The sequence below is a fragment of the Miscanthus floridulus genome, unplaced genomic scaffold, assembly GCF_019320115.1.
Source record: "Miscanthus floridulus cultivar M001 unplaced genomic scaffold, ASM1932011v1 fs_151_1_2, whole genome shotgun sequence".
NCBI lineage: Eukaryota > Viridiplantae > Streptophyta > Magnoliopsida > Poales > Poaceae > Miscanthus > Miscanthus floridulus.
The window spans coordinates 1-21312 of record NW_027096279.1 but is presented as its reverse complement, the minus strand read 5'-3'; the positions used below and the strand labels follow the sequence as shown (position 1 = coordinate 21312).

Here is a 21312-nt window from a genome sequence, read left to right as displayed (position 1 = left end):
TGTCGATGAAGTACGTCAGCGGAAATTTGTGCAGCAACAGCCTGGGGATCCTCATCATCAGTGGCTCGATCTTCTTGTGGCCTAATGTCGCCTATAGCCATTTGCTTGATTGCCTCACATGGTGGATCCTCCTTTCCTACAACACTTGAATCAACTTGCTCCACTTGAGAGCCATTAGATTCATCAAATGTCACATCTATCGTGACTTCAACTCTTCCCATGGTTTTGTTGAAGACACGATAGGTATGCTCATTTGATCCATAGCCAAGAAGAATTCCTTCATCAACTTTAGGTGCAAATTTAGAGGTTTTGGGTCTTTTGTTAAGTATAAAATACTTGCACCCAAACACTCTAAAGTATGACACATTTGGTTTGTTACCGGTTAGAAGCTCATATGAAGTCTTCTTGAGTTTCTTGTGTAAGTAGAGACGATTGATGGCATGGCAAGCAGTGTTGACGGCGTCACTCCAAAAGAGGTCTGATGTCTTGTATTCATCTAGCATTGTCCTTGCCATATCAAGAAGTGTACGGTTCTTCCTCTCTACTACACCATTTTGTTGAGGGGTGTAAGGAGTTGAAAACTCATGTTTGATGCCCTCATCATCAAGAAACTCTTCAACTAGAGTGTTCTTGAATTCAGTTCCATTATCACTTCTTATCTTCTTGATAGGAAGACCGAACTCCCTTTGTGACCTTCTCACAAATATTTTGACTTTCTCTTGCACCTGGGACTTATCATAAACAAAGAACACCTAAGTGAAATGGGAATAATCATCAACAATAACTAGACCATATTTGTTACCCCTGATGCTTATGTAGGCAACCGGTCCAAAGAGATCCATGTGAATCAACTCCAATGGTTGTGTGGTAGTCATGATGCTCTTTGGTGGGTGAGGTACACCTACTTGCTTTCCGGCTTGGCAAGCATTACAAATCCTGTCTTTCTCAAATTGAATATTGGTTAGTCCAAGAATGTGGTTGTCTTTTAGGAGTTTGGCCAAGTTCCTCATCCCTGACATGAGCCAGTCGGCGATGCCATAGCCAACCCATGCTAGATTTTGCCACTAAACAGGTCTCAAGCTTAGCTTTACTTTTGCTGAAATCAACTAAGTAAAGCTTGTTCTTGAGGTGACCCATAAAGACAATTGAGGAAACCTCCCTCTTAGAGACTTTCACACCCTTATCCGTGAAGAGACAATTGTAGCCCATCTCACATAATTGAGAAACGGACAACAGATTGTACTTCAAGGAATCAACATGTAAGACATTTGTAATTGAATGATCAAGTGTAATAGCTACTTTACCAAGTCCAATCACACCCCCTTTTGAATTATCACCAAATATGATATTCTCATCTGAATTTGTAGTTGGGGAATATGATGAGAATATACTCCTTTCTCCGGTCATATGATTTGTACAACCACTGTCAAGCACCCAACTTAACTCACCGGAGGAGTATTCCTACAACACAAGTTTAGTTCCTAGTCTTAGGTCCCTAAATATTATTGGGGCCTTGCATGTTAGTCACAAGAACTTTAGGAACCCAAATAGAAGCATTATGATAAACATTCGACCATTGCCAACAAACTTGGCAAACACCTCCCTCTTGCTGTTATGCTACAAAGCAAAGTTAGAATCCAAACATTGTTTAGGTGTTTTTGCCTTTGGTTGATAAGCATATCTATTTGGAGCTGACCCAGATAGATTTCTTTGGTTTCTGAAACAACCTGCTCTAGAAGTGACACCTTCTTCTTGGGCTTGACATGAGCAGAGGAGTAGGAGGTGGTCTTCCCTTTTCTATGGGGAGCGGCATTGCTGCCGTTCACAGCGGCACTGCCACCCATAGGCCGCGGTGCTGCTCTAGGCTGGCCTTGTGCCACCTTCTGTGCAGACCTATCTGTACCTTCCTACCCTTTGCTCACTGAACTGAACACGCTCATATCCATTTATTACCTTTCTCCTATTGGTTTTACCTCCATGAGTATGCCTAAGCCCATCTTTGATGCGTGGATTTCTTCCATCTTTGTATTGTGGCCTCTTTGGCTTTTCGCCTTTGCCACCAGCAGGTTTCTTACCTTCCATGCCCCTTTTTCCTAACATAGCATTGAGCCTAGCAATCTCCTTTTTCATGACCTCCAAGTTGGCAAGGTTAGTGGAATAAACTTTTAAGTCATGATTATAGCATTTTCCACACCCTTGGCTAGTGGAGGGAATAGAAATGTCATTTGTGTTGGAGGGAAGTGGGGTGCTCTTGCATAGAAGGTTATATTGCTTCTCAAGTTTGTTGTGCTTTTCAACTAAGACACAATACTTGTCATTGAGTGCAATATTTGCCTTCTTTGTGAGAGCATGTTCTCTTTGTTCTTCGGCCAAGGCCTTGTTCAAAGAGTCCATCTCACTTCTCTCTAACTCAAGAGCTTCCTTGCAGCCAATATACATCTTTTCGGTTTCCTCAAGATAATCATCTCTATCGGCTAGCTCGACTTTGACACTTTCTAGTTCCTCCATTAGATTCATGATGAAGAGCTTGGTTTTAGAATCTAACTTTTTAGTCAATTTAATATATTTCTCAACATCACTAGTATTATCGTCACTAGAATCACTAAGTTCACTACTAGAGATGTCACTAGGGGGCGGAGGAGATTTAGCTCTTCGTTTTACCTTCTCACCCTTTGCCATAAGACAAACATGAGTGGAGCGGTGGTCATCATCACCGGACATGTTGTTGAAGAGCCTTGATGTAGAGGATGGCTTTTGAATAGCCACGGTTGCAATCTTCACATCCTCTTCACTTGACCCTTTAGTTGAGTCCCACTCATGCCCAATGTGTGCCTCTCCCATTTGCTTGTATCTCTTTTTATGCTCATGCTTGCCCTCATTGTTGTCCCTCTTGTATTTGTTCTCTTTCTTGCCATAAGGACACTTAGCAATGAAGTGCTCCATGCTGCCACAATTGTAGCAAGTCCTCTTCTTCTTGTTTGGGAACCTTCTTTGCACTATTTTGTACCCATTCTTTTTCAACCCCTTGTGATAGCTCTTCATGAACAAAGCCATGTCATCAATCTTCATATAATCAGCCCCATCATCTTCATCTTCACTTGAGGATGAACTTGGATCATCATTTTGTGGAGTTGACTTGATTTCCTTGGGTTGACTTGTTGATGCTTGCTTGCTGCCCTTTACCTTGTTGGAGATGCCTTGATTGCTTGATTTGTTGGCCTTGAGAGCTACTTCCTTGATCTTCATGCCTTCTAGCTTGGCTTGCAACTCACCTAAGTCTTCTCCTCTCATTAGCTTCTTCTCTTTGCATGTCAAATGTCAACAATCTTCCAAGCACATCATTAGGTGTGAAGTGCTCAAACTTCTTCTTATCCCTAATCAAGGTGACTACGGTCTCATTTCTTGGTGAGTAGGCCTCCAACATAACCTTCACCACATTGTGATCATCAAGCTCATCACACCCATAGCCTCTAATCTTGCCCACCAAGGTCATTAATCTATCAAACATCTCTTGTGGCTCCTCTTCATCTACAATCATGAACCTATTGAGCTTGGCCATCAACAAATCAATCTTTGCTTTCCTCACTTTATCTACACCTTCATGTGCTAGATGCAAAGTGTCCCAAATCTGTTTTGCAACATTGACATTCATCACTTGGTTGTACTCATTTCCATCTAAGGCACTAAGGAGAATACTTGTGGCTTGGCCATTGAGATGGACAACAGCTAGCTCTTCATTTGTTGGCGCTTTAGGATCTTCTGGTGGCTGCAATCCATTCACCACAATCTCCCAAAGACTGGGGTGAAGACCTACAAGATAGGCACTCATCAAGTGCTTCCACTTGGCAAAGTTTGTCCCATCAAAATGAGGCAACTTTCCCGCGGGTACATTGATAAAGGACCTTTTGTTATGGTTAGACAGATAAGAATAATTAAAGGATATGGCGGCATATTTGTTCTTGTTGTTGTTGCTGCCCTTGTCATTGTTATCCTCCTTTTTGTCTTTGCTCTTCACCCCCTTGCTATCTTTTGAAGCATGGTATGACACATCATCATCTCCATCGTTCGAGCTACTAGAGAGCTCACTAGATGATGCATCATACTCATTCTTCTCTTGCTCTTGAGTTCTTGCTGCCCTTCTCTTAGCTCTTGCCTCTCTTGTGATTCTTCTTTCTTCTGTTCTCTTCTTCTTGTCTTTGAGACGCTGCTCTTCCTTTTTTCTTTTCTCTAGCTTCTCTTGTCGAGATCTTTGCGGCTTTTCTTTCTTTTCTTGCCTTTCTTCTTTCGGCATCGGTGGTCTTGGGTTCTTTGATGGTGGCATCACTTGCTGTGGATATGGACAATTCGCTGCTGCTGCCGACATCCTCAACGTGCACACCACTTGCGTCCGCAACGCGAATATTCTTCGAACCTTCTCCTTCTTCCATACTTCACGCGGTGAAGCGTATGCGAAGCAACCTCTCTCTAATACCACTTGTAGGATCTACAGAAAGATAAAGAAGGCCTAGAGGGGGGGTGAATAGGCCTGTAAAAATTCAACTTAAAACTCTGTTAGAATAGAGGGCGGCACTGCCGCTCTACAAAAAATAATCTAACACAGTTGAGATTTAACAGATATGAACCTGACCCCACTAGCTGCTTAATCCTGCAATATAACTTCAAGATCCAGTTCGAAGACTGGATACCACAGAAACTTCACACAAATGTGAATCGAGCAACTAAACCCTAACAACAGCTAGCAACAAAGTAAACAGCAAGTATAATAAAGACGAAGCACGCAAGACACAAGATTTATCCTATGGTTCAGCTCACCACTAAGGTTTACCTAAGTCCACATTGTTGAGGAAGCCACAAAAGGCTTGAGCTCGCCACAAAGGCTTGCCTTACCCTCGTTCTCAAATCAAGAGAGTGAACTCTTGAAGTGAGGGGTGATTTCTTAGCGTTCGAATGAGGTTACAAACCTCCCAAGGCTGCCACACAAGTTGGAAAGCACAAGGACGACGCCTAGCCAGCTAGGAGCAAGCTCCAAGAGTAACAAACCCTAGAACCGCTAGCCAAATGTGAACCAAATGCTCTTAGACTTTGGGAATCAGTGGATCTCCTCTCCAATCGAGTTTTACTGCCTTTTCTCACAAGTTTTGATGGTTGGAATCAAGGGTTAGCTTGCGGGATGGAGAAGCAACAATGGAGGAGAGGGGTGAGCTTTGGTTATGTCTGTTTTCGAGCAGAGTGACTCAGTGGTGAAGATGACCATTGTGGGCCGGGCCTGAGGGGTATAAATATCCCCCCGAGCCCAATGGTCAGTTAAGGGCAGGCACTACCGCTCTTAACAGGGCTGGCACTGCCACCCTAGCCAAAATAGGTAACATGATTTGAAATTTAGTTGGCTATTTTGACTAGGTGAGATGATGTAGATCTGTGAATTTGAGCATCTGGTTCAACAGTTGACCAACTGTCCTAAAATCCCTCTTAATAGTATGGCTTTCCCTAAACTCAAATTCAAAACACAAAAGAATTTAAACCTCTTTTGAGCTGGGTCTAGCCACCTTTCGTAATTAGGACACCTGTAACCTATACATCATCCTCATTCTTTGATTCCGTGCTTGTCATCTCGATAAACCTCATTAGTCCTCTAATTTGGTGGTCATCAATGCCAAAACCCACAATAGGGCTTGATTGCACTTACACTTGTAGAATCAAAGCTCCTCCTTGACGTCCGTTACCACTCAGTAGTGAACATGCTAGCCGAGATGAACACGGTCCGCCTACGTGATCAACTAGTACGAATTTTCTACAATTTTCTAACTATTTTCTAAGTTTTTCATTTCATAGAAAAATTAATTCTAAAAAATAAAAGGCATGATTTCTAAGTATTTTATTTCATGGAAAAATTAATTCTAAGTGACCTGCTCGACATCTGTGAGCTCGCGGGCGTTTCATGGAAAATTAATTCTAAGTGACCTGCTCGACAAAATTGAGAAAAAACACACGCTCTCATGACCTCACACATCTTCTAAGATCACGTAAGCTTCCGTACTAGTTGACCTTGCTTACATGATCATCTCGACAGGCATTTCTCCATCGGACGGCACTGTACTTGGCCATAGGAAGAGCTTCAGATTCTACGAGGAAGGGAACACGGTCTTCCACGACCATTGCCGCTCTCCCTCATAGAATCAAAGCTCCTCCTTGATGTCTATTACCTGCTTGGCAGAGAACATGCTAGCCGAGATGAACACGGTCCACAAGTTCAACTAGTATGGATTTTCTACAATTTTTTAACTAGTCTGCGTCAAGGAGGCAGAGGTATGCCCGCCCGAGTACGAGAACTACGTGCCCTGCTACTACAACGTCACGGACATCGTCGAACGTCTCAGATCTAGGGGTCAGCGTCGTCATAAGCTACCACGCAAAAAGGAGGAAACGACGAGACACCGGGCCACGTCCGTTCTCCACTGAGCTCGATGGCTCAGCGCAAAATTGCATTACAAGATTGCCGGCACGAGGGCTCGGCACATGCATCCATCCGATTACAAAAGGTTGGAACAATTAATCCAACATAAACGGATTATATATGGTGGCGGCGGTGGCTCACATCCAAGGTGTCAAACGCGAGGTCCAGCTCCTGCAGCCAAAAAACATGTTAGAGACTTAGACTTTACTAAAAAACAGTAATAATCTATTTCATTACAGGCCGATGGTAAATATGGCTGCCCATCCATTTGTACACTGCATCTCATAGAGCCTCACATCCTACTAATCGTATAATATTACTACCTAGCAGGCTAGCACTCTGTAATGCTTTTATATTGGCACTAAGACTTGCCATGTAGCAAACAAGGTAACCATCGTTGTGACATGTAATATTCTATATATATAACTGTGGCCATATATAATCAAACAAAGTTGTTGTAGATCTATTCTTTTTTAGAAGTTTTCTATTTTACAAAATGGCTAAATAATGGAATTTGTCAACTAATTTTAGCCAAACTATTGAGTGGTGAAGTCAAAATGAAAAATGCAACAAACACAAGATGGAGCCGAGATGACGGCATACAAAATCCCAACAGAACGCAGTCACATGTAGCGTGCAGCGAAGGACGCAGTGGAGGCCCGTGGCCACGGCACGACTCGACGCCAGCCGCCCCAGGTAGCCCACACCGGCGGGCACCTACCTTCTCCGACTCCCGGTGGCGGTGCGTGCGGGCAGTGGACCACGCCACGCCACGACGTGTCAACTCCGATGAAAGCGAATCTACCAACGGACAATCGGGGTAGGCGGCGGTCGTAACATATCCAGTGCCATACAGCAGCAAGTATGTTGCCCACATTCTAGCACCAAGGAGCCTAACATATAAACAGAAGTATGCACCAATTGCAAAGGCTACTAGCTAGCACCAAATCGAAGCGATACATTCATTGAGCAATGGCACTGATCAACGAGTTGGCCATACAGCAGCAAGAGAGTGCAGAGGAAGAGGGAGACCGGGCCAAACCTAGAGAAGACGTGCCGTAATAGACACCTCGAAGAACCTTGAACCAGTTGGGGGTGAGGTGGGCTGGGGATGAGGACGACGCGAGGCATGCGCTGGCCGACCGGAGAAGAAGCGCGTGTGCGCGTGGGGCCGGTGGGGGCGGCGGCGCTGCTGGATCCAGTTGGAGAAGATGAGGTGACGGAGAAGAAGGCTTCGGCTACTAGATCCGGTTGGAGAAGAAGGCGGCGGAGACAGAGAGGAAGAGAACTAAAGGAGAAGGGTGTGGTTTATAAAGGGGGACTTGTAGTCCCGGGTGATTGTTAGAACCGGGACTAAAGGTTCTTTAGTCTCGGGTGATGGTTATAACCAGGGACTAAAGGTCTGACCTTTAGTCCCGAGTGTAGCCACGGCCCAAGAGTAAAGGGGATTTTGGTGGGCTAGTAGTCCCGGGTGATGGTTAGAACCGGGACTAAAGGTTCTTTAGTCCCGGGTGATGGTTAGAACCAGGGACTAAAGGTCTGACCTTTAGTCCCGGGGGGTTGGTCCACCCAAGAGTAAAGGTGGGCTACAGTTTGGCTTCCCGCCAGTTTGTAGAAGTTTTTCCTTTTTTATATATTTCTTTATATAAATATGAAGAGAGTTGTTAATTGCGTAGTAAATAAAATATTAGCAAAAAATACAAAAAGAATTCAGGGATCCTGGTTTTGCATTATTGTACATAAGAAAAATCTGTGACCTAAACTCTTTTGTTTTACCGTATAAATATTTAACATAGTATAAATAATAATCATAATTTTCACTATGCAAAAATATACTACTTAATTAAAATCATTAAAACTATTGTTTTTCGACAGGAAATTAGTTTTCACATCTTATTGACGTTGATCATTTGTTTTTTCATCACACATTCTCCACAGGAAATCCATCGTCAAGTAGAAAATTCATTTAAATAGTAGAAAATATGAATACATGACAGAAATATGAATACACTATATATATCAAGCGGGCACAGTAGTGAACTTCTTCTTAACGTATATCCCTTGGTTATGATCACGTCGTAACCATGGAGTGTCCTCATCATTTAGCTGGATGCTTGGGTCTTTGTTCACTAGTGAAGGGATGGAATTCAGGTCATCCTTTTCATAATCTTCTGATATGTCTGACTTATCTTCAATTTCGATGATGTTTCTTTTCCTTGAAAGAACTATGTGGTGCTTTGGCTCATTGATTGGGTCATTGTTGTTTTTCCCTCTCTTCGGTTTTATAGACATGTCCTTGACATAGAACACCTGATTCACATCCTTAGCAAGGACGAACGGTTCGTCTTTGTACCCAATATTATTGAGGTCCACGGTTGTCATTCCATACTGGTTGTCGACTGCTACCCCGCCTCCAGCCGCCTTTACCCATTAGCACTTGAACAAAGGTACCTTAAAAGTAGGTGCATAGTTTAGTTCCCATATCTCCTCTATGTGGCCATAATATGTTTGCTTATTTCCATTAGGGTCGGTGGCATCTATGCGGACACCACTGTTTTGGTTGGTGCTCCTTTTTATCTTGGGCTACTGTGTAAAATGTATTCCCATTTATCTCATACCCTTTGTATGTGAGGATATGCCATGATGGCTGCCTAGCCAACAAATACAGTTGCTCATCAATACTCTCATCACCCTGACATTCTTTTCGCAACCAGTCGCTGAAAGTTTCCATGTGCTGACACGTAATCTAAGCTTCAGACTTCCCTGGAAACTCGGATCGAAGCAACTCTTTATGTGTCTCGATATATGGATCCACCAAGGAGGAGTTTTACAGAACTATGTAGTGTGCTTTATTAAAATAATTGTCCTACGTACCAATATATGTTTTCTTCCCTAGTGTCCCCTTTCCACTTAGTCTCCCCATCGTGTCGCAATTTAGGAACACCAATCGGGTCAAGGTCGGGAATAAAGTCAACACAAAACTCAATGACCTCCTATGTTCCATAGCCCTTGGAGATGCTTCCTTTTGACCGAGCATAGTTGTGAATATATTTCTTTAGGACTCCCATGAACCTCTCAAAGGGGAACATGTTGTGCAGGAACATAGGACCGAGAATGCTAATCTCCTTGACCAGGTAAACTAGGAGGTGTGTCATGATATTAAAGAAGGAAGGAGGGAACACCAACTCAAAGCTGACAAGACATTGAATCATATCATTCTGTAGTTTAGCTAGATCCATTGGATCGATTGCCTTCTGAGAAATTGTATTGAGGAATGCACATAGCTTCACGGTGGCTAGACGTACATTTAGAGGTAAAATTCCTCTTAATGCAACTGGAAGCAATTGCATCATGAGCACGTGGCAGTCATGGGACTTTAAGTTTAGGAATTTCTTCTCTGGCACATTTATTATACCCTTTATATTCGAGGAGAATCCAGATGGTACCTTGATGCTTGCTAGGCATTCAAACATGCTTTCCTTCTCTTCTTTGCTAAGAGTGTAGCTGGCAGGACTTAAGTAATAGCGTCCATCATCTATTTTCTCTGGATGTAGGTTATCTCGTTCTTTCAAACATCGTAGGTCCTATCGTGCTTCAAGTGTGTCCTTAGGCTTCTCATACACACCCATGACAGCCTAGTAGGTTCACACAAAGATTCTTCATCAGGTGCATCATGTCGATCACGCTATAGACCTCTAGGACTTGCCAATAGGGTAGCTCTCAAAATATGGACTTCTTCTTCCACATGGGTGCGTGACCATTAGCGTCGTTCAGAACAGATTCACTGCCATGTGCCTTTCCAAATACTACTTTCACATCCTTGACCATATTGAGTACATCCTCACCAGTTCGGTTGCCCGGCTTGGTCTGGTGGTCTGCCTTACCTTTAAAATGCTCGCCTTTCTTTCTTAGGGGGTGATTCGCAGGAAGAAATCGATGATGGCCAAGGTACACGAACCTTTCGACATTTTTTCAAGAATATACCTTTAATGTCATCGAAACAATGCATGCATGCATTATATCCCTTGTGTGATTGTCCTAAAAGATTACTTAAAGCAGGCCAATCATTGATTATTACGAACAACAATGCTCGTAGGTTAAAGTGCTCCTATTTGTGCTTATCCCACACACGTACACCTGGTCTATTCCACAAAAGTAGAAGTTCTTCAACTAGTGGCCTCAGGTACACATCGATGTCGTTGCTAGATTGCCTTGGGCCTTAGATGAGCACTGGCATCAGTAATAAACTTACGCTTCATGCATAACCAGGGAGGAAGGTTGTAGATATATAGAGTAACAGGCCAAGTGCTATGACTACTGCTCTGCTCCCCGAAAGGATTCATACCATCCGTACTTAAAGCAAACCTTAAGTTTCTTGCGTCATTTGCAAACTCCTGAGAATTCTCTATCGATTGCTCTCTACTAGGACCCATCAGCAGGGTGTCTCAACATATTGTCTACCTTACGATCTTCTTTGTGCCATCGTAATAACTTTGCATGGTCTTTGTTTCTGAACAGACTGTTTTAAGCATGGTATTATAGGAGCATACCATATAATCTTAGCAGAGGATTTTCTTCGTGGGACGTTCGCCCTCAACATCACTAGGGTTATCTCGCCTGATCTTATACCGCGATGCATGACATACCGGGCATGCATCTAACTTCTTCGTACTGCCTCGCCACGGTAGAGGATGCAGGTATTAGGACATACATATATCTTCTGAATTTCTAATCCCAAAGGGCAGACTACCTGTTTTGCTTTGTACGTAGTGACGGGCAATTCGTTAATCTTCGGAAGCATCTTCTTTTGGATTTTCAGTAACTCCCCAAATCCCTTGTCAGATACACCATTCTTTGCCTTCCATTGCAGCAATTCTAGTGTGGTACCTAACTTTTTCTGTCCCGCATCAAAAGTTGGGTATAGCAATTTCTTGTGATCCTCTAGCATATGCTCGAACTTGATCTTCTCCTTTTCACTTTCGCATTCTCTTTGTGCGTCACGAATGGCCTGACCAAGATCATCAGCGGGCTCATCTTCTGCCACTACCTCTTCTTCGGCTTCCCCCATTGCAGTCTCATTGAAGGCACCATATTCAGCAATAATGTCATCATCGTCCCATTGTTCTTCTTCACCTTCTTCCATTACAACTCCGATTTCTCCGTGCTTCGTCCAATAAATATAGTTTGGCATGAAACCCGACTTCAATAAGTGTGAATGAAGACTCCTTGAGCTAGCATATTCCTTTAAATTCTTACATATGGCACATGGGCAGCACATGAAACCATCGCGTTTTATTTGCCTCGGCCACACGTAAGAAAGAATGCACGCCCTCAATGAACTCTTGGGAGCGGCGATCAGCATTGTACATCCAATGCCGGCTCATCTGCATTATATGACATACATACCATATTAAAATCTAAAACATAATTAGTTAATTATATGACATGCATGCCACCACACAAGGTATTAATTTATGAAAGTCTCGCTACAATGTAGACAATCCCAACTACCACTAAAAAAACTAAAGCAAAAATACACTTCAGCAGCATAAGGATTTCGCGACCAATCCCAACTAAAACAGACAGATCATGCGTTTGTTCAACATCTATGGACTTCTTTCGCAGGATCACTGCCTCATCAGCCGCCGTAGCCGCCTGTGCAAGAGAGTTTTGCACGTGTTCAACATACTCTTCCTCCCAGTACCAGCCTGAACATCCAGTGCCATCCCATTGAAATTAAAACAAAAAATTAGAACTTTAATCACAATAATCATGAAAATAAGTATAAATTAACCATAATCATCAAATGCGACAAAATAACTCATATTGCGATCTGGACACTTGTAGACGATACGGTCCTTGTTGGGATACTCCTTCCTCACCCGGTACTCCATCACAATCTTCTCCTCACACTTGCCGCATGCAATGAGAGGGAGGTCCGGCCTCAGTCGCTTTGGAACCCGATGAGAGGCCGAGGACCCGGAAGCAGTTGACATCTACTCTCTATACTCATTTTTAATATAATATAAATTTCTCATTTTATAAACAAATAAAATTAAAAAAAAAACTCTAAAATTCTCTATATCTCTAAACCATAAAGTATGCTATGCATGCTAGAAATGAAAGCTGAATACTAGTTTTGAATAACTACTTTAACCTTCCTTCATCCAAATATGCAAACTTTAAAGTGATTTTGAGCTTAAATGGCTTACAAATAAAAAAAATCCACAATAAAAAACCACATATATCTAATCTACAAAATGAGATTTGCTACTGATGAAACATGAGAGTATAAAGTTGGTAACCCGTAGAACCGAAGAATCGATGGAGGAATTAAAAAATCTTGTGATTACTGGCGATGAGGAAGAAGAGAGGCCGGCGATGAAGCAAGAACACTGAGCTTGAAGTGGCTCGGGCTCGGGGAGGAAGAAGGGCTATATATGAGGGGACCTTTAGTCCTGGTTGGAGACAGAAACCGGGACTAAAGGTCCCTTTCTAGTCCCGGACGGAGCCTCCAGTCGGGCGTAGACTTTTACTCCCGGTTGGAGGGACCAACCAGGAGTAAAAGTTAATCTTTAGTCCTGGTTGGTAGCTCCAACCGGGACTAAAGGTCCCCTATAACAAAAGCCTGCCGCAGTAGCCGTTGGGCAGGGACCTTTAGTCCCGGTTGGAGCTACAAACCGGGACTAAAGGTCTCTCTAATCCCGGGCGCGAAAAATACTGACACTAAAGCCAAATTTCGAGCTGGATCAAAGGTCGTTTCTCTACTAGTGCTGGTCCAACTTTTTAAAATCGGTTGAACCGTCGGTTCGATTATTTTGGACAGGATAAATTGATGCGCTCGCAAATACTTCAAACCGGTGTAATATAATGATATATAATAAATATTTTTTTAGGAAAATATATAATAAATAAATCAACAACATATATTTGATCACATATACAAATAAGATGATAAAACACAATTATATAACTTGCTTCCCACTAATCTACACACATACTCCAAGGCATCGGTGCTCTAGAGTTGTTTTACCAGATATTTAAAACATATGTATAAATAATATATGGAGCACTTACAAATTGGTGCAAAAATGACTTGAATAGTAATTCAAATATTTACTATTGGAAAACAATCTCGAATGCTAAAGTAGAGTACATCCATTGAGTAGAGCTCGTTGAGATAATCAAAATACATATATTATTTGTTTAATTTGAAGCTCATTTGAAAAAGTTATGAAATTTTGAAATTTAAATGGCACGTCATCTCACGCCAGCACTACCAAAAAGTCAAAGGAGCGGGGAGCAGCCGGCAACACCGCCACGCATGCCATTCAAATTCTGCAGGCCCACCGGTGGCAGGTGCAGGCGCTCCATCAGCTTGATAGGACCATGTGTCCATGGCTCCACGCTGCACAGCCAAACTGCGTGCGCGGCATCAGACCAGGGCGGTTCATATGGAACCGGGCAGTTCACCGGTTCCACAAAAAAACCAGCTGGTTCCATCGGGTTTTTTCGGTTCAATTGCACAAACGGTCTTTTAAGTGAATCGGACCGGTTTAGGTTCTAGTTCGGTCTTTTAGCGGTCGAACCGCCGATCCGATCAGTTCCAATAACTATGGTTTGGGTTAGTTCGGCTTAGAAAAAAGAGAGGCTATGTGCCTCATGGAGCGCTAGATTAGGGTGTCTCGCTATGGGACAATAGAACAACAGGGTCCAAGGGCATATTTTTGAGATAAATTTCATAGAAATGTTTATAATAATGTTTTTGATCTAAAGTACATATTGTTATGCCTCAATTATATAACGTTTTCGTTGTTTTTCACTCTATCCCGTGATGTACGAGAGTTAGAGCAGCGTATGTACATATAGTATGGAGTATGCTCCCAAGAAGAATGTAGATACGAAGCATTTTTATGGTCTATCACTCTCTTCCTTGTCCGTATGAGTTAGAGCAATATGTCTAGAAGGGGCGCAAAAAATCCAATTACAAGGCGAATTGAAATGAATGTCAGTCATGGGATAAATCATCAAGCCTTGGACATATGAGTTAGACAGCACATCTCACAAAGCATGACACGTAATCTAATTCTAAGACAAATTCAAGTGCATAACACGACTATTAATTAAGTAAATCTCCGAGTTACAATTTATCTAGGTGATTAACAAGTTATATGTCCTGTTGTAACGCACAACCACTTTTTGCTAGTGATACTAATTATGCATTATAAATGTTAATATTTTCTTACATATATATTCGGTTAAAGTTGAAACTAATTGACTTCTTGAGAAGTGAAATGACACTTTTTATGGGATAGAGGGAGTAGATCAATAGCTTTGCTATGTTATGTGTTGTAGTTTCACCATAAACGATTTGTGGGGGACAAGCTTTTCAAAGGAACAAAAATATACGGTGACATAGTTCTTTTATGTTTAATTGTAGTCGCATTCTCGAGATGTGGCCCAGCATAGTGCCGATTCTTGTCACTTTGATTAGCCACTAGAAATATTCCAACCACAAAAAAAAAAAAAAAATCAAAGAGTAAAATTCTACTCTCTCTTTCTCTCTGTATTATATATGGCTTTTCTAGGTACGTAGTTTTATCATATATCAAGACATAAATATACATATTTAGATTTAGATATATAATTAAAGTTATATATAAAAAATTAGAACGATTTATAATTTGAAATGGATGGGGTGGACCCTGAAGATCACCCACAAATTACTATCACAACACAACCTCCCTCAAGTCATACAAAAATATGTGCGCACAATGTTTTTTCATGGCTTCAAACTCACAACCCTTCATTACCAGTTCATTCACACTAATGTGGCCTTTGATTTATAAGTGGCAGTCTTAGCTGGAGTTTAGTAAATGAAACACCGCCCCTTGAATGCAATACCGCCCCTTGTGGTAACCATTGCAATCACGAGAGCTAGGCGCCATTCTGGTCTGACAGTTTCTATCTTATCTGATTGGGGCTGTCAGCAAATTGGCTCGACAGCAGCATTCTGACTTCGATGAACTAAATGGCATATTTTGCATTTCTAAGGAATCACCCGGAGCTAACAAATGATGCATAGGAAAGCTTTGATATGCATTTTGTAATGCTCATGAATGCTCTATCGCAAGTCAGCTGCTGAATACCCCTGCAAAAGGGATCCTGAAAAAGTCTGATGTCCAGGTTAGAACTAATCGAGTTCAGAAACCAAGCTGCCATAAAAGGTGCAAAGTTCAACCGTGATGTCCTCATTTCGTCCGGCCGTGTACGCAATGCTATATATAGTTCAAACAGTAAGGAAAGATTTAATATCATTTTTTTGGAATTTTTGGAACAAAACCTAATGTCTGGAATGGAATGAAGCTAAGCTGAGACCTGCAACAGGGAGAGTTCCTCAAACACCTCCTTCCCATACTTGTCAAGAACTAAAACAAGCAATGGTGACCCTAATCTAACTTGCAATTGAATCTATTACAGACTTTGACATAATTTTACATTAAGGTAACCAATATGTAGAAGTTTATTTAAATATACAAGACAAATTTAATTGTAGACCATTTGCCGGAACCAAAACAAATACTACTACTACAAGCTTATATATATTGGTTTTTGAGGTCCCTAGAAGTCTTATGATGGACAGTGTCACCAAATGTCATGATCCATGGCTACACATTCCTGAAGAATTCTTTACATGTACAATCCACATACTCTTATCTTATATTCTTATATCACTAAATTGTCATTGTGATCTCTGCTGAATGCCATTGAAGTTGAATATAGGTTGGCTCAATAATCTCCCGATGAGAGGTTGGTAACTGCCTCCTTAGTTTTTTTTTTCAATCTCTGCTGAACGTTCACAATCGTGCATACACCTTCTCGATCTACGGTCCTAGCAAATCAAGTGTATCCTGTATTTGAAAGCATCACTACCCCTGTCTGACCCAAGTACTACATGTGTTTGGATAAAAAAAGAAGTTCTAAACAAAGAGTCATTTCACGTAATGGAAAAAAAAAGCATTGGAAATAGACTTGATGAGAGGAATTTAGTGACACTCCATGGAGCAAACTGGAAACAAAAATCTGCCCCCCAAATGGATTGCAAACTATTCATAATATTCAACAGATCCTCATCAATATGCAAGATTCAGCTATTCGTTTCATCTGTCATTGGTAAAAGAATAAGACACCTTGTAAGAAAGGTCCGAATTGAACTGACAAAAACATGTGCTGAGTATTATGATGTGTAGTATTCTGATCTTAACATGCCCTATGGGCTATGGCAGAGTTAACCAGTACCTGTTTGTTTAACTGGGTCAGCGAGAGAGCAAGTATCCTCTGTGACGATGCTTCCTGTCAGTCAAAGCACACTAGGACATTAGCTCCAGCTCCGTAGTAACCAGGACGAAGCTCTATAGAATCTGCTTCTCCGTGACCCATTCCAATCCAAAATCTTAGTCGCTATCCCTGTGGATCAATGGAGGCCCAACACCATTCAGATGATTCAGACCTGTAACTCAAACAGCAGATGCACTTAGGAATAGTAACTCACAACTCTCATACCTTTAGCTTTACCGTTGGTAATTGAGGCGAAGCTTATCTAAAAAAAATTGAGGTGAATCTGTGTCAGAGCATTTCCTCAAGGCAAGAATCTACTACTTCCTGACAAGCAGCCTGTTCGCGATGGATGAAGCCCACACTATGGATCTTCTTGGCAGCGCTGACGAGCTGCCGCATCATCTCGCGGACCACGTCCTCGGACAAGGGCCTCCACATGGAGTCGCGCAGGCTTACCCCGCCGTGGACCAGCTCCAACACAAGGTGGACATCCCCGGTCCTGGGGTCGGCGGCGACATCCTTGATTCCGATGATTGACGGGTGGCCGCGGCACGCGTGGAGGCAGACGGCCTCCATGGCTAGTGCGCGGCGGTCAGGGGGCCCGTGGCCGTCGGGCCCATCGCCGCGGATACATTTGAGCGCCACCTTCTTGCCGGTGCGGCGGTCGCGCCCCTGCGCACGACGCTTTCGGCGCCCTCCCCGAGCACCTCGAAAAGCTCGAACTCGTCGAACCGCTGTGCCGCGGTCGTTTGTTCGCGTCAGCAGCAGCGCGTGATTCTAATCCGGTGCCGGACGCTTGCGAGCCGTCGGCGCCACAGCCATCGCTGCAGACATGATCTGAAGTTCTAAACTCGAGATTGGGAGAGGAGGCAGTGGGAATCTGGGATCGAAAGAAGAGCGGAGAGCAGAGAGAAAGCGAATTGTGAATCGAGATGGAAAGAAGCGATTGACAGAAGGTGACGGAAGGGAATCCGATCATCCGACAACTGCGATGGTGGTGGCCGGTGGCGTCGCTCTAACGCTTACGACTCCGACTCGAATTCAATTTTTGGTTTGAGTAGGATAAGGCCTCGCGTTTTCACGGGCGCGCGAAATTTTTGCGTAACTGCTCGCCTCGGATCGGCGAGGCTTTGCTGACCTCAGCACTACATTACTGACATCAGTACAGATTTTCGTAAACAAAAATTCTTTCACAAATATTATTTGTTCTTGTCTGCGTATTATATAATTCTTATGATTGAAAAAACAAAATTGCATTAGAATGCACCGAAAATATTAAAATCAACAATAACAGTAGAGAAAATAACTAGCATGAAAAAAGAAATTGTTGTGTGGCAAAGAAAAATATATAAGTCATGTGTTAAAATTAAATTAATTGCATGAACCAAAAAATTTTTACTTTCATGACCGAAAAATAACATGAGTAAATTTATGACAAACAAGAAACATCAAGTTAATGTAGGTCCCACATCAAGTTAACCTAATGACTATAACATGTAGTATGTTCAATCCATTTCAAACCAGTAGACTTATATACACATAGAATATATAGAAAAGCCAACCAAAACCATCCAATCTAACCCTATCCAAACTGTTACGAAATGGTGGCTCTCAACAGAAATCCCTTCGGTGATCTCATCAATGACGCCACGAACAGACGCCTGTTTACGAAGTGATCTCATCCATCAAGTACAAGATTAGTGGATAGGATTTGACAATTGGTTTTACTTCAAAGGGCATGTCCTTTTGAAACAGTCGTGTCCCTTCATGACACTCGTTCACTTGTATAAATATATTTCAGAGATCAATAAAAGTGACAATTCTTCCAATACTTGTTCATTACACTCACATTTCAACACAAACTAATTTTGGGCATGTTTGGATCTTGTTCTTATAATGAGACTTTGGATTCTAGATTGTGAATGTAGAATCCAAATTTTGCATAAAAAATGAGGGATGTTTGGATCTCATTCTCATAGTGATTATTGCCTAAGTATAGTGAAAATCTCCAAATGGTAGGTTTAGGGTAGATAGTTGGAATCTAGAATCTAAGTGTTTTCATTTTTCTACCTTATTCTTATTTTTCTTAGGAAATCAAACAGGGCCTTCATATTAAGCTCAACCCACTAAAAGTATGAAGTCATTTTCGTCCATTCAAAGTGTATCCACTTAAAAATCCAAACCATTAAACCCAACTCATTAATAGATCTAATTCTCTCCTACTATTTCACTACCGTGTTCTTGTTTCTACTCAATCCCAAAAAGAATGTCACTATCGGGTTCTTGCTGGTCAAATTTCTTTTAAGTTTAACTAGATTTGTAGAAATTATTAGCAACATTTGTATCTCCAAATAAGTTTATTATGAAAACATATTCAACGATTCATCTAATCATACTAATTATGTATCATAAATAGTAATATTTTCTTATATATATTTGGTTAAAGCTAAAACTAATCGACTTCTTGAGAAGTGAGAATGACACTCTTTATGGAACAGAGGGAGTAGAGCAATGGCTTCGCTATGTTATGTGTCGCTTGACATATGTTGTAGTTCCACCATAAGCAATTTGTGGGGGACAAGCTTTTCAAAATAAGAAAAAATATACGGAGACATAATTCTTTTATGTTTAATTGTAGTCGCAATCTCGAGATGTGGCCAAGCATAGTGCCGATTTTGTCACTTTGATTTGCCACCAGAAATATTCCAATCACAAAAAAAATTGAAAGAGTAAAATTCTACTCTCCCTCTCTTCTTATTGTATGGCTTTTCTAGATACATAGTTTTTATAATATATATCCAGATATATAAGAAAAGTTATATATTAAAAAAACAAAATAACTTATAATTTAAAATGGATGGAGTAGACCTTAAAGATCACCGACAAACTACTATCACAACACAACCTCTCTCAAGTCATACAAAAATATGTGCGCACATGTTTTTTCACGGCTTCAAATTCACAACCCTTCATTACCAGTTCATTCACACTAATATGGCCTTATATTTATAAGTGGCAGTCTTAGCTGGAGTTTAGTAAATGCAACACCGCCCCTTGTGGTTAGCCATTGCAATCACCAGAGCTAGGCGCTATTCTGGTCTGACAGTTTCTATCACATCTGATTGGGGATGTCAGCAAATTGGCTCGACAGCAACATTCTGACGTCGATGACCTTCCTATCAGCTGGAGTTCCCAGCAGCTGGAGTTCGACATGACGTGACTCGATGAACTGAAAGAATGGCGTATTTTGCACTTCTAAGGAATCACCCGGAGCTAAAAATGATGCATAGGAAAGCTTTGCTATGCATGTTGTAATGCTCATGAATGCTCTATCGCAAGTAAGCTGCTGAATACCCCCTGCAAAAGGGAACCTGAAAAAGTTTGATGTCCAGGTTACAACTAATCGAATTCAGCGACCAAGCTGCCATAAAAGGTGCAAAGTTCAACCGCGATGTCCTCATTTCGTCCTACCGTGTACGCAATGTTATATATAGTTCAAAATATCAGTGAAGGAAAGATGTAATATCATTTTTTTTTTGGAATTTTTGGAACAGGGAGAGTTCCTTAAACACCTCCTTCCCATACTTGTCAAGTACTAACAAGCAATGGTGACCCTACAGATTTTGACATAATTTTACATTAAGGTAACCAAACGTAGAAGTTTATTTAAATATACAAGACAAATTTAATTGTAGACCATTTGCCGGAACCAAAACTAATAATACTACTACAAGCTTATATATTGGTTTTTGAGGTCCCTAGAAGTCTTATGATGGACAGTGTCACCATATGTCATGATCCCTGGCTACACATTCCTGAAGAATTCTCTACATGTACAATCCACATACTCTTATCTTATATAACTAAATTGTCACTGTGATCTCTGCTGAATAGCATTGAAGTTGAATATAGGTTGACCCAACAATCTCCCGACGAGAGGTTGGTAACTGAAAAAATCTCTGCTGAATGTTCACAATCATCCATGCCTGCATACACCCTCTCGATCTACGGTCCTAGCAAATCAAGTGTATCCTGTATTTGAAAGCATCACTACCCCGGTCTGACCCAAGTACTACATGCGTTTGGATAAAAAAAGAAGTTTAATAAACTGAATACCATTAAACAAAGAGTCATTTCACGTAGATAATAACTGTAATGGAAAAAAAAGCATTGGAAATAGACTTGATGAGAGGAATTTAGTGACACTCCACGGAGCAAACTGGAAACTAAACTCTGCCCCCAAATGGATTGCAAACTATATTCATAATATTCAACAGATCCTCATCAATATGCAAGATTCTGCTATTCGTTTCATCTGTCATTGGTAAAAGAATAAGACACCGGGTAAGAAAGGTCCGAAGTGAACTGAGAAAAACATTGCTGAGTATTATGATGTGTAGTATTCTGATCTTAACATGCCCCATGGGCTATGACAGAGTTAACCGGTACCTGTTTGTTCGACTGGGTCAGCGAGAGGGCAAGTATCCTCTGTGAAAGAACACTAGGACATTAGCTCCAGC

The 21312-nt window shown here is 41.6% G+C and overlaps 1 pseudogene; it reads right to left on the bottom strand.

The window, feature by feature from the left end:
• Window positions 1–16794: 16794 nt before the first annotated feature.
• On the bottom strand, window positions 16795–17626 carry LOC136530518 (CBL-interacting protein kinase 22-like; annotated as a pseudogene).
• Between the last annotated feature and the right edge of the window lie 3686 nt (window positions 17627–21312).